Here is a 15,170-nt window from a genome sequence, read left to right on the forward strand (position 1 = left end):
ATTATGAGAGATTAAAAATTATGATGTTCGATGCTGGTAAAATAAGGTGAGTATCTCAAAGAATACTTTGGAAATATAAATTGGTATCATGTTTCTGGATGATAATTTGAAAGCATACATTAAGGCAGGCCCTCTGATTCAGCAATTCCACTCTTAAGAAATTTACCCTTAGACTATCATTAGAGAAGTGGTAAAAGATCTCTAACAAAAGTCACACAAAATAAAATATATAGTAACCAATATTAGAAATAACTTAAGGACTGTTCATTAATAGATGAATGAGAAATTACATAATAAACTATGACTTTTTAAAAATTACACATCTGATTTGAAGATTTTTAATTAAATAAAATTTTCCATATTAATACTATACAAAAAATATGCAACTCAAAATTATACCATAGGTTATGGTATGAAGAGCTGTTTGTGGGAAGATCAAAAATGTCCAGATTATCAGAGTAATAGAGGCATGAAAGATACTCCTGATCTCTCCCACTTGAAATTTCAACAAATTGGACAACTATAACACAGTAAAGGAACTCAAGCTGGGATTGCAAGCATGCCTGAAAAATCCATGCACCAAATAGATTAAAGTTGTTATTCTGTTAGGGTTCTTAACAATATCATTCTCAAATGGCATCAAGAAAGAAAAAATCAAATAGTATGGCTACACAAAACAAAGTGTAGTTCAGAAAGAAAATAAAAAATCTTCAGAAAAAAATCTCAATCACATGAAGACCTTGCAGTTAAATGACAGAGAATTCAAAATTGAAGTTCTGAAAATACTCAAGATGCAAGAAAACACCAATAGGCAACTTAACAAGCTCAGAAAACAAATTAGTGAACAAAATGATTACCTCACCAAGAAGATTGAAACTTTAAAAACAGAGATGAAAAACCCAATATATGAACTGAAGACTGAGGTAGCAAGGTTAGCTAATAGAACAAGCCAGATAGAGAACAGAATCAGTGACATCAAAGACAGGCAACTAGAGATATTACAGAGAGAAGAGAAGACAGACTCACGAATTTAAAAAATCGAGAGAGCTCTACAAGAATTGTCTGACTCCATCTTGTACTACTCCAGATAGAGTAGTATAAGAATAATGTGTATATCAGAAGAAGAAGAGAGAGAAGGAAATGGGGAGCCTATTCAAATAAATAATTGATGAGAATTTCCCAAACCTATAGAAAGAGTTAGAGCCTCGAATCCAAGAAACAAACAGAATGCTGCATTACCTCAACTCAAACAGACTTACTCCAAGGCACATCATAATAAAATTGTCAAAAATCAATGAAAAGTAAAAAATCCTCAAGGCAGCTTGGGAAAAGAAAAACATAATATATAAAGGAAAGTCCATTATCTAATCATCAGACTTCTCAGCAGAAACTCTACAATCCAGAAGAGAGTGGAACCAAACATTCAAAGGACTAAAAGAGAGAAATTACCAGCCAAGAATATTATATCCATCAAAGTTATCCTTCAAATATGAAGAAATAAAAACGTTTCCAGACATACAGAAGCTGAGGAAATTTATCACCAGAAAATCCCCACTGCAGGAAATATTCCAGGGGTTATTCGACCAGATACAAAGAACAAAACAAATCAAAACTACAAGTAAAAGCTCCAACATGATCACAGTAAAAACAAGGATAATCTGTGACAACAATAACATAAAAGGGGAGAGGAAAAAAAGTGCAGTAGCAAAGGAAGATGGAATGCAGAAGCACTCATAAGACAAAGGACTGTTGTATATGTGAACATTTTTCTCTTAATAACCTAATGGTAACCACCCACAAAGAAAGCCACTACTGAAACACACAGCTTAAAAAAAGAAGAAACAGGGGAAAGAAGTATGGAACACCACCATACAAAAAGAACTGACAGAAACAAAAAAAAGAAGAACCAAACAAGACACAGAGCTACCAGAAAACAAAACAAAATGGCTATAAGAAATCTTCAAGTGTCAATAATTACCCTAAATGTAAATGAACTGAACTCACCAATAAAGAGGCACAGAGTAGCAGATTGGATAAAAAAGCACAACCCAACCATATACTGCCTTCAAGAGACACATCTCAGCTGCAAGGGCAAAAGTAGACTCAAAGTGAAAGGCTGGAAAACGATTCTCCAAGCAAATAATATCCAAAGAAAAAACAGGTGTAGCCAGATTCATATCTGACAACGCTGATTTCAAGACAACAAAGGTAAGCAGAGACAGGACCAGATGGCTACACTAGTGAATTCTACCAAACATTCAAAGATTTGGTACCTATCTTACTCAAAGTCTTCCAAAATATAGAAGAAGAAGCGATAGTCCCTAACACATTTTATGAGGCTAACATAATTCTCATACCAAAACCTGGCAAGGACAACACACACATACACACAAAAAGAAAACTATAGACCAGTATCTCTAATAAATACAGACATAAAAATCCTCAACAAAATACTATCAAACAGAATACAACAACAAACTAAAATATAATACATCACAATCAAGTGGGATTCATTCCAGGAGCCATAGGAAAGTTCAACATTTGAAAATCCATCAACATATACCATATCAACAAAACAAAGAACAGAAATCATGATCCTATCAATAGATGCAGAAAAGGCATTCAGTTAAGATACAACATCCTTTTATGTTTAAAACACTCGATAAAAGAAGAATAGTAGGAAAGTACCTCAACATAATAAAAGCCATATATGAAAACCATCAGCTAATATCATATTACATGGTGAAAAATTAAGACTTTTCCTCTAAAATCAGAAACAAGACACCGCTGCCCACTCTCTCGACTTCTATTCAACATAGTTCTGGAAGTTTTAACCTGAGTAATTAGGCAAGAGAAAGAAATAAAAGGCATCCATATCTGGAAAGAAGAAGTAAAGGTATCACTTTTTGAAGATGACATAATCTTTTATATAGAAAAAAAAACAAAAACTCCACCAAAAAACTATTAGAAACAACAAACCAATACAGTAAAGTCACAGGATACAAAATCAATACAATAGTCCACTGCTTCCCTATATGCCAATGATAAAACAATTCATTTTACAATTGCAATAACAAAAACAAAATACCTAAGAATAACCTTAACAAAGTGTGAAGGACCTATATTCTGAAAACTACAAAACATTACTGAAGGAAATTGAAAAAGACACAATAAAATGGAAAAATGTTCCATGTTCATGGATTGGAAGAATCAACATAGTTTAAATGGCCATATTACCCAAAGCAATATACAAATTGAAGCAATCCCCATCAAAATCCCAATGTCACTTTTTTAAAGAAAAAAGAAAATTACCAGGTTTGTATGGAACCATAAAAAAATCTCAAATAGCCAAAGCAATTCTAAGGATGCATACTACCTGACTTCAAATTATACTATAGAGCCAGGATCATCAAAGCAGCATGGTATTGGCAGAAAAACAGATATACAGACCAATGAAACAGAATCAAGAGCTCAGAAATAAAACCACATATCTATGGAAAAATAACCTTCAACAAAGGAGCCAAAAAGACACAATGGAGAAAAGAAAGTCTCTTCAATAAATGGTACTGGGAAAATTGAAAATCCACATGCAAAAGAATGAAACTTGACTACAGTTTGTCCCACTGCACAAAAATTAATTCAAAATGGATCAAAGACATAAATACAGTGTGTCTGTAAAGTTATGGTGCACTTTTGACAGGTCACAGGAAAGCAACAAAAGACGATAGAAATGTGAAATCTGCACCAAATAAAAGGAAAACTCTCCCAGTTTCATACCTATTCAGTGTAGTTCGATGTGGGCTCATGCACAGATTTTTTAGGGCTATAGCCTCTACAGACTTGTCACTGACTAATGGCCTACCAGAACGGGGTTTCTCCACCAAACTGCCCGTTTCCTTCAACAGCTTATCCCACCGAGTAATGTTATTCCTATGTGGTGGTGCTTCGTTATAAACGTGCCGATATTCACGTTGCACTTTGGTCACGGATTTGAATTTAGTGAGCCACAGAACACACTGAACTTCCCTCTGTACCATCCACATCTCGACTGGCATGACCGTGGGCTGCTCCACTGTATACACGGTGTTACATCATCATCTGCACATGCACGCACATGCTGCCACATCATCCTACAGAAACTAGGAGGATTTTCCTTTTATTTGGTGCAGATTTCACATTTCTATCGTCTTCTGTTGCTTTCCTGTGACCGGTCAAAAGTGCACCATGACTTTATGGACACACTGTATAAGATCTGAAATAATAAATTACATAGATGAAAACACAGGTACTAAGCTCATGGACCTTGGTCATAGAGAACAATTTATAAATTTGACCCCAAAGACAAGGAAAGTAATGGAAAAAATAAATGGGACTATATCAAACTAAAAAGTTTCTGTACAGCAAAAGAAACTGACAACAAACAAAGCTCAACAACAAACAAGCAAACAATCCAATTAAGAAATGGGGAGAGGATGTGAACAGACACTTCCCCAAGAGGACATACAAATGGCCAACAGATATATGAAAAGATGCTCATCGCTAGCTATTCAAGAAATGCAAATCAAAACTGCAATGAGATACCACCTCATACCTGTTAGATTGGCTATTATCAACAAGACAGGTAATAACAAGTGTTGGAGCAGCTGTGGAGAAAAAGGAATCCCCATTCACTGCTGGTGGGAATGCACATTAGTATAACCATTATGAAAGAAAGTATGGTGCTTCCTCAAAAAATTAAGAATAGTCTGACATGTGGTGGTGCAGTGGGTAGGGAGTAGACCTGGAACACTGAGGTTGCCGGTTCAAAACTCCGGGCTTACCTGGTCAAGGCACATGTGGGAGTTGATGCTTCCTGCTCCTCCCCCCCTTCTCTCTCTCCTCTCTCTAAAATGAATAAATAAAATCTTTTTTAAAAAATTAAGAATAGAATTACCATAGGATGTAGCAATCCCTCTACTGCGTATATACCCCCAAAACTTGAAAACATTGGTACATAAAGACACATGCACCCCCGTGTTCATTGCAGCATTATTCACAGTTCCCAAGATGTGGAAATAACCAAAGTGTCCTTCAATATATGATTGAATAAAAAAGATATGGTACATATAGACAATGGAATACTAACTCAGCCATAAGAAATGATGACGTAGTGACATTTACAACAACATGGATGGACCTTGAGAATGTTATACTAAGTGAAATAAGTAAATCAGAAAAAAGCTAAGAACTATATGATTTCACACATAGGTGGGATATAAAACTGAGACTCATGGACATAGATAAAAGTGAAGTGGTTACCAGGGGGAAGGGATGAGGGGGGTGGGGAGGTAGGAAGTGGAGGTAAGGGAGTAAAGAGGGACAAATATAAGGTGACAGAAAATGATTTGACTTTGGGTGATGGGTATACAACATAATCAACAGTTCAAATGTTATAGAATGTTTATCTGAAACCTATGTACTCTCATGGATCAATGTCACTGTGCTAAAGTTAATTTTCTAAATATAATTTAAAAATTAAAAATATATATATTGTAGACATAATAAAATTTGCACAATTTTTCAAATATAACACAAAATTAGGACAGGAATGGGTTACAATTAATCTTATTTTAATCTTTCTATTTTTCACTATTTTCCTAATTTCTACAATGAAAAAATATATTTTTGTCTTCAGAGAAAAAGCATTATTTAAATAAAGTGTATCATAAACAGTATCAAACTTCAAAAAACAAATAAATTCATAGATTTAAAAAAATCCACAATAGACTCACAAAATCTGAATAAAAACTAGAGGTTAGTTAACAGTAATAAATATCCTAATGCTGTTTTCTTAGTTTTGACAAATGTAATATAAGGTAATTTAGATAATATTGGCCAGTAAGATGCAATTAGGAAATATAAGGCTCATCATCAGTCCATTCATAAGCTTAGTCAGACAGATGGCCTGCTGGGACGGGTCAGGGGCTTGTCTTTGGGACTTGGTCTCTGATTATCTTTTCAATTTTTTGTAAATCTAAAATTATTCAAATATAAAAAGTCTACCTTAAAAAAAAGAAGATTCATAATGAGTAAATTCACATGTTAGGAAAATGGACCTTTGCTTTTGAGGACATTATCACCTAGGGAATAGGTGATAATGTCCTCACTTTTCAGTCACTCCAGAAACCACCAGAAATGAGACCTATTGATTGTAAGTGGCAGAATTGGGGGTGGTTTTATGTTTCATTTGTTAATTTTTTTAATTGTTCCAGCAGCAAATATAAATATATTTTAAAGCTTGAAGCCACTTGAAGACAAAATACTGGGCTACCCTAGTATAACATCACTTGGATTGTTTTTCTTTCTTTTTTTCTTTTATCCAAGCAACCTTCCACATTCCTAACTCATGATAACAATTCAACCTCTGTACTTCTCCAATCCTATTTCTAAACATAATTCTTCATCTTACCAATCATAAAGGTCCAGATGTTATCCAAAAAACAAATTTACTCAAGCAAGCACCAATGAACCCTAGTGAGTGTGCCATCTCCTACCTATACTATGCTTCCCTCCCAAACTCTCCAGGTTCTTCTCTATCATTAACGGAGACCCCACCAACCATGTCCTACACCTCTTTATTGCAAGGGCATAGATGAGCAACGCTTCAGGTAATTACAAAATTCAGAAACATAGAAACTAAGACTACAAAGGGCCTTAGATCTCATTATATACAAGGGTCTCTGGTTGCTCTTTTTTTTTTTTAGGTGAGAAAAGGGGGACAGTGAGACTCCTGCATGCAATCTGACTGGGATCCACCCAACAATGCCATCTAGGGACGATGCTCAAGTACCAAGCTATTTTGAGTGCCTGAGACTGATGTGCTTGAACCAACTGAGCTATCCTCAGTGCCTGGGGTCACACTCAAACCAATTGAGCCACTGGCTGAAGGAAGGGAAGAGGGAAAAGAAGGGGGAGAGGGAGAGGGAGAGAAGCAGATGATCACTTTTCTTGTGTGCCCTGACTAGGAATCAAAATCAGAAATTGAGCCCAGGATATCGATACACTGGCCAATGCTCTATCCACTGAGCCACCAGCCAGTGTTCAGTTGCTCATTTCTAAGAGAAGCCAGATAATGGACTGCAGAACCAAGAGTCCCCAATTCACTACTAGCGCAGTCATCACCCCTCCATCTTCCCTTTTGCACACAGAAGACGGAAAATAGACCTTCTATTTTTCTCATCTAATCAAACTCCCCATTTTACAGGGAAGAAGATAGATGGAAGTTAGGAATGGGGAATTTAAGGGGAAGAAGTTAAAGTTGACAGTATTCCCATTTTATTTACTAAGTTATTGACAATTCACCAGTTCCCCACCCCCTCAACACTACCCCTTTGTCCTCAGATCAAAGTTAATAAGTGTGCTTTCAGTTTATGCTTTGTGATGGTGTTATGCAAGTATAACCCAAAGAACACAAGATAATGCTTCACCAAGGTGAAAGAAGCAGGGCCTGTTCAAACTTGTTTTTATTCACAGATGAAGAGGAGAGGTGGGCAACTCCTGCCTGTCACTGTGACATGCAAACCATGAAAATATATTACTTAGATTTTTCTGGCTTTTGAACCTTTCTGGAATGAGACGTCACTAGGTAATTTCAAAGAAAAAGGTAAATCTCCTTCTTCGCCATATGAACTAAGGTATAAAAAGAAAGAAAATGTATTTCAGGATTTAAAGGACCTACCTGATCTCTTATCTACTAAGTTATTTTCATCAATAGAACTAGTCTTTTTTGTTTGTTTAAGTTCTACACTTCCAAGAAGTGGGAAAATTTAAGTGTGAAAGATAGAAATAGTGAGGGAAAAAGGGCACTGGGTGGTTGTACAGAAAGACTGATTTCAGGTCAAGCTCCCATACCCAAGCCAACCAGCTACCTGATAAAAGTAATTAAAAGACCAACATTGAACTTGAAGGTGCTTCCTAAACCCATCTTATCAGCCAACACTCCATTCACTCAGCATTCTGGAAGCATAAACTCAAGAAGTACATTTGGTTCATTAATTGCCTAAAACTTCCCTTTCTCTCCATGTCTTACTACTTGGAGCTGCACAGTTTAATACAGGTAGCCACTAGCTCCTCTGGTTCTCGAGCAATTAAAATGCTGCTCATCCAAAGCATACAATGGATTCAAAGACTTAGTAGGAAGAAAATAAGGTAAAAGAGCACATTAACAATCTCTTTTTATGTTGATCACATATTGGGATGTTAATATTGTTAATATATTTGGTTTAATAAAATATATTATTAGAATTAATTTCACCACTGATTATTCTTTTAATACGCCTACAAAAAGTGCTAAGATTGTGGCTGTGGTTCATATTTGTGGCCACCATAATATTTTACAGGGCAGTGTCACTCTGGAGATAATGTGGTACTAGAATTAAAGATGTTTAAACCAAGCAACACGTACAGTCTAATTTTCTTGATTTTTATGGAGTTCTGGAAAACTGGTGGGGTAGTTAAGTCCTGATTAACTCATCTCAAGGTAAAACTCATTCACAGACATCATCTGAGTCCCATCCATCAGTTCAGCACAAAACATCACAAATCTCTGATGCTCGATTCAGGTCTAGGGTAAAGGCCCACAATCCAATGTTAACACTTCTTTCTTTGGGGGACACTTAAAAGAGAGACATGGAGCTTGAGAACTCTGCTATGATGAAAGCAATGAAGAAGAAATATGAGGATGGAGGAGAAAGAGAGAGAGAGAGAAGGAGAAGGCACAGATTGAGATGGCAGGAGAACATAAAATGGTGATAGTATGGATTGAATGATGAAAATTAGGAAGAAACAGACAGAGGTAAGAAAGATGATCTCTATGGTGGAAACACCCTTCCCCACTGCTCTGAGTAATTCTGAAGATAAAGGCTGAGAAGAGCAGTATCAAGAACAAAGTGGCCAGCATCCAGGGAGATTACTTAAGAGGGTCACTCCACTATGCAAAGAAAGGCACAAAAGTGAAGGTAAAGGAAACAGCTTGGGCACTCTCTGAGCCCTTAGAATACCATTAAGTAAAATGAAGAAAGCCACAGCCACAATGAGCAAATCACTCCCCTGCCTTTCCTCTTTGTCAATGGTCATAAACCTGCAATTTCACTGAGCACAATTCCCATTTCAGAGTCTTAAAGTATGTGACACTACCTCATGAAGCCATGAAAAGTTTTTTTATCTCTTCTATTGAATCTCAAAAAATATATCTAAATACTCCTGTTATGAAAAAAAAAGACTTCTTTGACTTTTTAAGGGACAAGTACAGTATATCATAACTAGTATAGACTTGAATATCGTCTTCAGAGAGGGTTCTCCACAGATCCAGCTAGTCCCCCTGTTACAAAAAACTATGTTGTGAAAGTTCGCATGTAAGGCATTTGACTAGTACTCAGAGTACATTGTGATGGAGAGGAAAATAAAACAGAAATGAATGATAGAGAAAGACCAGGCTAGTTCAAAAAGTCTCTTTAACCATAAACCTAAGACTGTCCTGGTTCTAAGAGCCCTGTTGTAGTCTCAAGCAGGAGGTTGGAAAGGAGACAGAAAATTTCCCTCTCTCCTGGGTGGGAGGTAACACTGGCCATTTGTAAGTAAGAGCCACAGACACAACTGTAGCATAAGAATGCTCATCAATACCTGTTAATTGTGCAAATTCACCCAATCAGGAATACTGAAAGAGTGCTAGGTGGCACTGACTTAGGTGAGATGCAGGTGGCAAAGAGGCCAGCAGAATGGCCCCTTTCCCTCCCATTTCCTTCTTGCTAGATGCCTAAGAGGCTAAACCAGGAGTTCTTCAACTTGCTCTGTTCATAACACCCTGGTGCTTTAATAATGTTTCTATGGCACCACTAGGCCAAGAAAAATACCAAACAGTTTCATCTGTTAAACAGGTAGATTCAAACAATTTGATAATCATTGTCCTAATTAGTGGCCATTCAAAAAATAATAGATGTACATTGATAGAAAAGTATGTTTTCATTTTATTCTTAACTAACCATAATTATTAATGGGATTATTAATTGCATAGCTTCTCAAACTTTGAAATCAGTTTGGACTCTGCCACCCCATTTCCTGTTCCACAATAATTTTACACAATACTGTCTTTTTAAGGACAGCAATCCCCAAAAGCCAGGCTTTGCAAAGATATGACATCACTAAACAGGAATGTAGTGATCTAATACTGAAACTATGAACTACCTTGAGCCAGCAGTTCACAGAGTAGCTGACAGATGTTAATTATTTCTATTTTCCTCAAAAAACTAAAATATCCCACAGCCTTCCTGTGAATTTACTGTAGCACCCAAAGTAGCCTCAGAGAACATTGGGAAAACTGCAAGGCTAGACATCACACTGCAACCAAGCAAGAGTGTGCTTGCTAGTTTTCATCTCAAATTAAATTAACGGAGAAAATATCATGTGGCCCAGATTAAAATAGCCTCAAGTAACCTCTGATCTGTTTTAAGAGTGTTCCACACTCACACCACAGCAGTCTTTGGATAACTGATAAACCCCTAATGACCCAGAGAGACTCTGCAGACTCAGGGACAAAGAGGACAGAAGGCACAGTGTTAAATAAAACCAACCCCCTGGCCCTGGCTGGTTGGCTCAGTGGTAGAGCATTGGCCTGGCGTGCAGAAGTCCTGGGTTCAATTCCCGGCCAGGGCACACAGGAGAAGCGCCCATCTGCTTCTCCACCCCTCCCCTCTCCTTCCTCTCTGTCTCTCTCTTCCCCTCCCGCAGCGAGGCTCCATTGGAGCAAAGATGGCCCGGGTGCTGGGGATGGCTCCTTGGCCTCTGCCCCAGGCGCTAGAGTGGCTCCGGTTGCAACAGAGCATTGCCCCTGGTGGGTGTGCCAGGTGGATCCCGGTCGGGCACATGCGGGAGAATGTCTGACTGTCTCTCCCCGTTTCCAGCTTCAGAAAAATACAAAAAAAAACAAAACAAAAAAAAACCCTTTCTTTATTTCATTCTACAGTATAATGTAAGACATTGTCTGGAATCGCGGTCGTTTATATATTGTTCATTAATTAACATGTGAGATATATGTTAAGTCAATATTACAGACTAGTAATTGAGAGAAGGCAGGTGACATGTGTATTTTTATTATAATCACATGATTTTTCTCCCTGAACACATCCAATCCTTCAGCAGGTCCTGTTGGCCCTGCATTCAAAACCTATCCTGAATCTAAACCCTGCACACCATCTGTCTCCGTAGGTCTGCTGCAATAACCTATCTGGTTTTGCCTCTTCCTTGGAAAACTTTTCCTCAGATCTACAGATGGCTCATTTCTCACTTAAATCAGAGATGCATTCTCTGGACACCCTTTCTAAAATATCTGAATCATCCCTCTGAACCCCATTATTTTGCTTTATTTTTCTCTACATCACTTATTACCGCATTAAATTACATCTGAGGTATTTGTTGACTGCTACTCCCATTAGAACATAAGTGAGTGCAGTTACTGTATCTTGCTCACCTGGGTACACAGAAGGCTCTTAAACACTTAGTAAAATAACAATCTTCCTTCACATAGTTTACATCTGGTGAAAGACGACAGGGAAAAGACCTTGGGCTCACAAAACCTAGTCTTCAGTTTAAAGTTTGTTGTTTACTGTACTAATCTCACAATATGATAGGTAATATATTAGTCTTATATACCAAGCAGTATGCTAAATTTTGAACATAGATGATCTTATTTAATTATTTAAAATTTCTAAGAGGCAAGTACAAATATTATCCCTCAGAGAAGGTAAGTCACTTCCTCAAGATTCCAGAGGTGACCTGAGAGGAAGTTTGGATTCAGTCTCAGATCCATCATGCTCCTGATCTCCCTCCTTAACTGCTAGCCTATGCATTGCCTTTGTATGTCATTCTTCAGAAAATGGAGAGATTGAGCTAGAGTGACCTCTAATGTTTCAATTCTACCTCCTATCAAAATATATATATATGTATGTTGTTACTTTTAGTGCTTGAAATTTAATTTCTATATAAAATCACAAGAACTCTTTTACCCAAACTCAATTCAATGATGACCCCTAGCCACCCAATGCAGAATATGTGCATACCGAGACCAGGTGCCATGTTAGGTTGGCAAGGCATAAAACGAGGCACCCCTTGTGCCACTTCATCACCCATATTACTCACCTTATGAATTTTCTTCTCCAAAGCTTATAAATTTAAACAAGAACTACTAAAGGTGACACATTTACAACCTGGAGTCAACCAAAGTAGAATATTTCAGTAACACACAGTCAACCTGGTTTTTCATCTATCACCAGGAAAAGCAGGTATCTGGCTTATGTGGGAAGAACCAATCCAAGTCCCTGCCTCAAACTTCCAATAACTGATTGTACAGGACGAAGTGCCTCAGGTGGGTTCCTCTTACAGTTTGATACAGAACTAAGAAAACTTCCTGGGACCCTCCAGCTAAATTCTGGAATAGTACAACAACTAAGAACAAGTACCAAAAGTGCAGAGATGCAGGAAAGTGACTGTCTTTTTTTCTTCTACTGTAACATAAATTAGGAACTGCGCATCTGTGCACCCTATCAAGATACCACGGTTCTTACCGCCCATGCTACCTAGCAATACAGCTGCAGGCCTACACTTGACACACACACACACAGATCCTCTTTATCAAATCTGTAGTTCTGGACTGTGACCAGGACAGGTAACTCAGTATGATAATGATGTATAGCAATTTCGCTGCAAAATATTATAAATAGTAAAAAATATCCTGACACAACTCAAAGATTATAAAGAATTATTTGGAAAACAAACTATGTATCTGTATTCAACTTTACTATTATATATGAGCTAAAATTATTCATTTGTTCTAAATTTACCCAAAATAAGTAAGTAAATAAATTTACCAAAAATAACATCAATTTTGACATTTGGCAACACTGAGAACTTAATTTGAAATTACATTTTTTTAATTAAAAAAACTTTATTGATTTTAGAAAAGGAGGAAGAGAGAGAAAGAAACAGAAACATCAATCTGTTTCTGTATGTGCCCTGACCAGGGATCGAATCACCAACCCCTGCCTGTCAGGATGATGCTCTAACCAACCAAGCTACCCGGCCAGGGCAAAATCACTTTTTACTCCAAACACATAAATTTTATAGAACTGCTGGCAAGTGCTACATCCCATGATACAACCCATATATGTAAAGGCTTCAAGGACTCAATTCTTTTATAAAAATCAAGGCTTTGGAAAATGTGGGTGGGAGAAAAGAAATAGGAAAAAAAAAGAAGAATGTCTGAGGGTAAAAGGGAGTATCGCTGCTTAGAGATTAAGAAAAAAAGCTGTCCCCCTAAACATACACCCACCCACGCCCCCTCCTAAACCTTATAGTAAGATTTTTTTTACGCCCACATAACACATCTCCCATCTTCTAAGCTGGAAGCATTTTTGCTAGACTTTTCCAGTTCCTGGGCATTTTCTGGTGTCTGGACTCCAGGTCTCCAGTCTTTAGATCAACAATGAGTCTACAGATGAGCCATCTATAAATTGGGAATACAGACAGCCCCTTAGGAACAAGAGATGCTAACAGAAGGGGCCATCCTCCCTTGGCTAAATCCCCAGAGATAAAATGACTATCAAATAGTGCTTTACTTGCTTTACCTAGGCAAGATTGACTTCTAGATGTAGAATAATGGACATAGATAAAAGTGAAGTGGTCGCCAGGGGAGGAAGATGTAGGGGAGAGGGATGGGGATAGAGTGGGGGGAAGGTGTAAAGAGGAACAAATATAAGATGATGGAAAATGATTTGACTTTGGGTGATGGGTATACAACATAATCAACAGTTCAAATGCTATAGAAATGTTCACCTGAAACCTATGTACTCTTATTAATCAATATCATCCTGCTAAATTTAGTTTTCTAAATAAAATTTAAAAAAATAAATAAAAATAGATGTAGAATAATAAAAATTCTGCAAAAAAATGGGAATTAAAACTACAGCCAGTGCCCAATGTCTGAAGAAAATAAATCTTTCATCTCTTTTCCTTGACACTCCCTGGCTACTTAGATATCAGTAGCATCAATAGCACCACTACTTCCAAGTCTGTATCTGACACACATTAGGACTGCTAACTCACTCCGCAAGTCAGTTGTCAACTCTTGCTCCCTGTTCCTTAAAGGTGACGAGGCTCCTTACAAACCATAAAAAAATAATCAAAATCATTTTATTCAACTTCCTCATTTTACAAAGAACCCAGATTGATAACATGACTCTCCTAAAAGTCTCTAAGAAAGTCAGTGGAAGACCTAGGTTTAGAACCTCATTCTCTTAATGCCCACATAAGCATTTCTATGATACTGCTGAAGAAATTAATGGATTTGCTATCCATCCACTGATAATTAAGAACACAGGTTTAAAATTGTATATATACACACAACCAATTTGGTTTAGTGGTTAAGAGCATGTACTCTGGAGCCAAACTGTCTGGTTAATATCCCAGTTCCACCACTTACTAGCTATCTAGCTACATGACCATGGGCAAGTTATTCAACCATAAATCAGTTTCCTCATCTATAAAATGGGAGGAATAATAATAACTGCTATCATGATGGTATCTACACCTCCTTAAGGTTTTGAGCAACTTAAGTGAGATAATATGTCTTAATAATATATTAAAAATGAGGTATTAAGCACTTAAAATATCTACCACATTGTAAGTGCTATGTATTAGATAACATTATTCTTTAAAACTTGATTAAGACTAACAAAATCATGAAAAGGAGGTAATAATCTCAGTGTGCTTTATTTCTCTGGACTTGCTCTGAATGCTTTTCAAATATACAAGCTTCATTAGATACAAAGCATTTTGGAAGGAATTCAATATTATGGTTCATTATACTTTGCCTAGACCTAGTAACTAGTGCAATTTTTCTAGGCAATTTAAGGATAAGAACAAAAAGGGGAAAAGTCCTATTGGTGTTTAGACCTAATCCATGACTTCTGTTCAGAGAATTGTTATTGATTTGACATATGTTTAGAATACTCCAAGATCTGTGGTAATGCATCACAGAGAGCAGAAAGTCATACTTGTTGGTCTGATTCTGGAAGAGCCACTGGAAGGACCGTTCTTCCTAGCTCTCCAAGGTACCAGCACCAGTTGGGTAGCAAGTCCTT

General features: G+C 37.1%; 1 protein-coding gene across 4 annotated transcripts in view; it reads right to left on the bottom strand.

Moving 5' to 3' along the window:
• GLIS3 (GLIS family zinc finger 3) overlaps positions 1-15,170 on the bottom strand; it is a 553,880-nt gene that overhangs the window by 491,674 nt on the left and 47,036 nt on the right. The window contains exon 1 of one of the 4 annotated variants that reach the window (XM_066257181.1): positions 4,821-4,885. The exons of the other annotated variants lie outside the window; for them this stretch is intronic. The gene's annotated coding sequence lies outside the window, so the exon portion shown is untranslated. Of the gene's footprint in view, positions 1-4,820; positions 4,886-15,170 lie in introns of those variants that run through there. 4 annotated transcript variants of the gene reach the window in all.

Source organism: Saccopteryx bilineata, chromosome 2 (assembly GCF_036850765.1).
Source record: "Saccopteryx bilineata isolate mSacBil1 chromosome 2, mSacBil1_pri_phased_curated, whole genome shotgun sequence".
NCBI lineage: Eukaryota > Metazoa > Chordata > Mammalia > Chiroptera > Emballonuridae > Saccopteryx > Saccopteryx bilineata.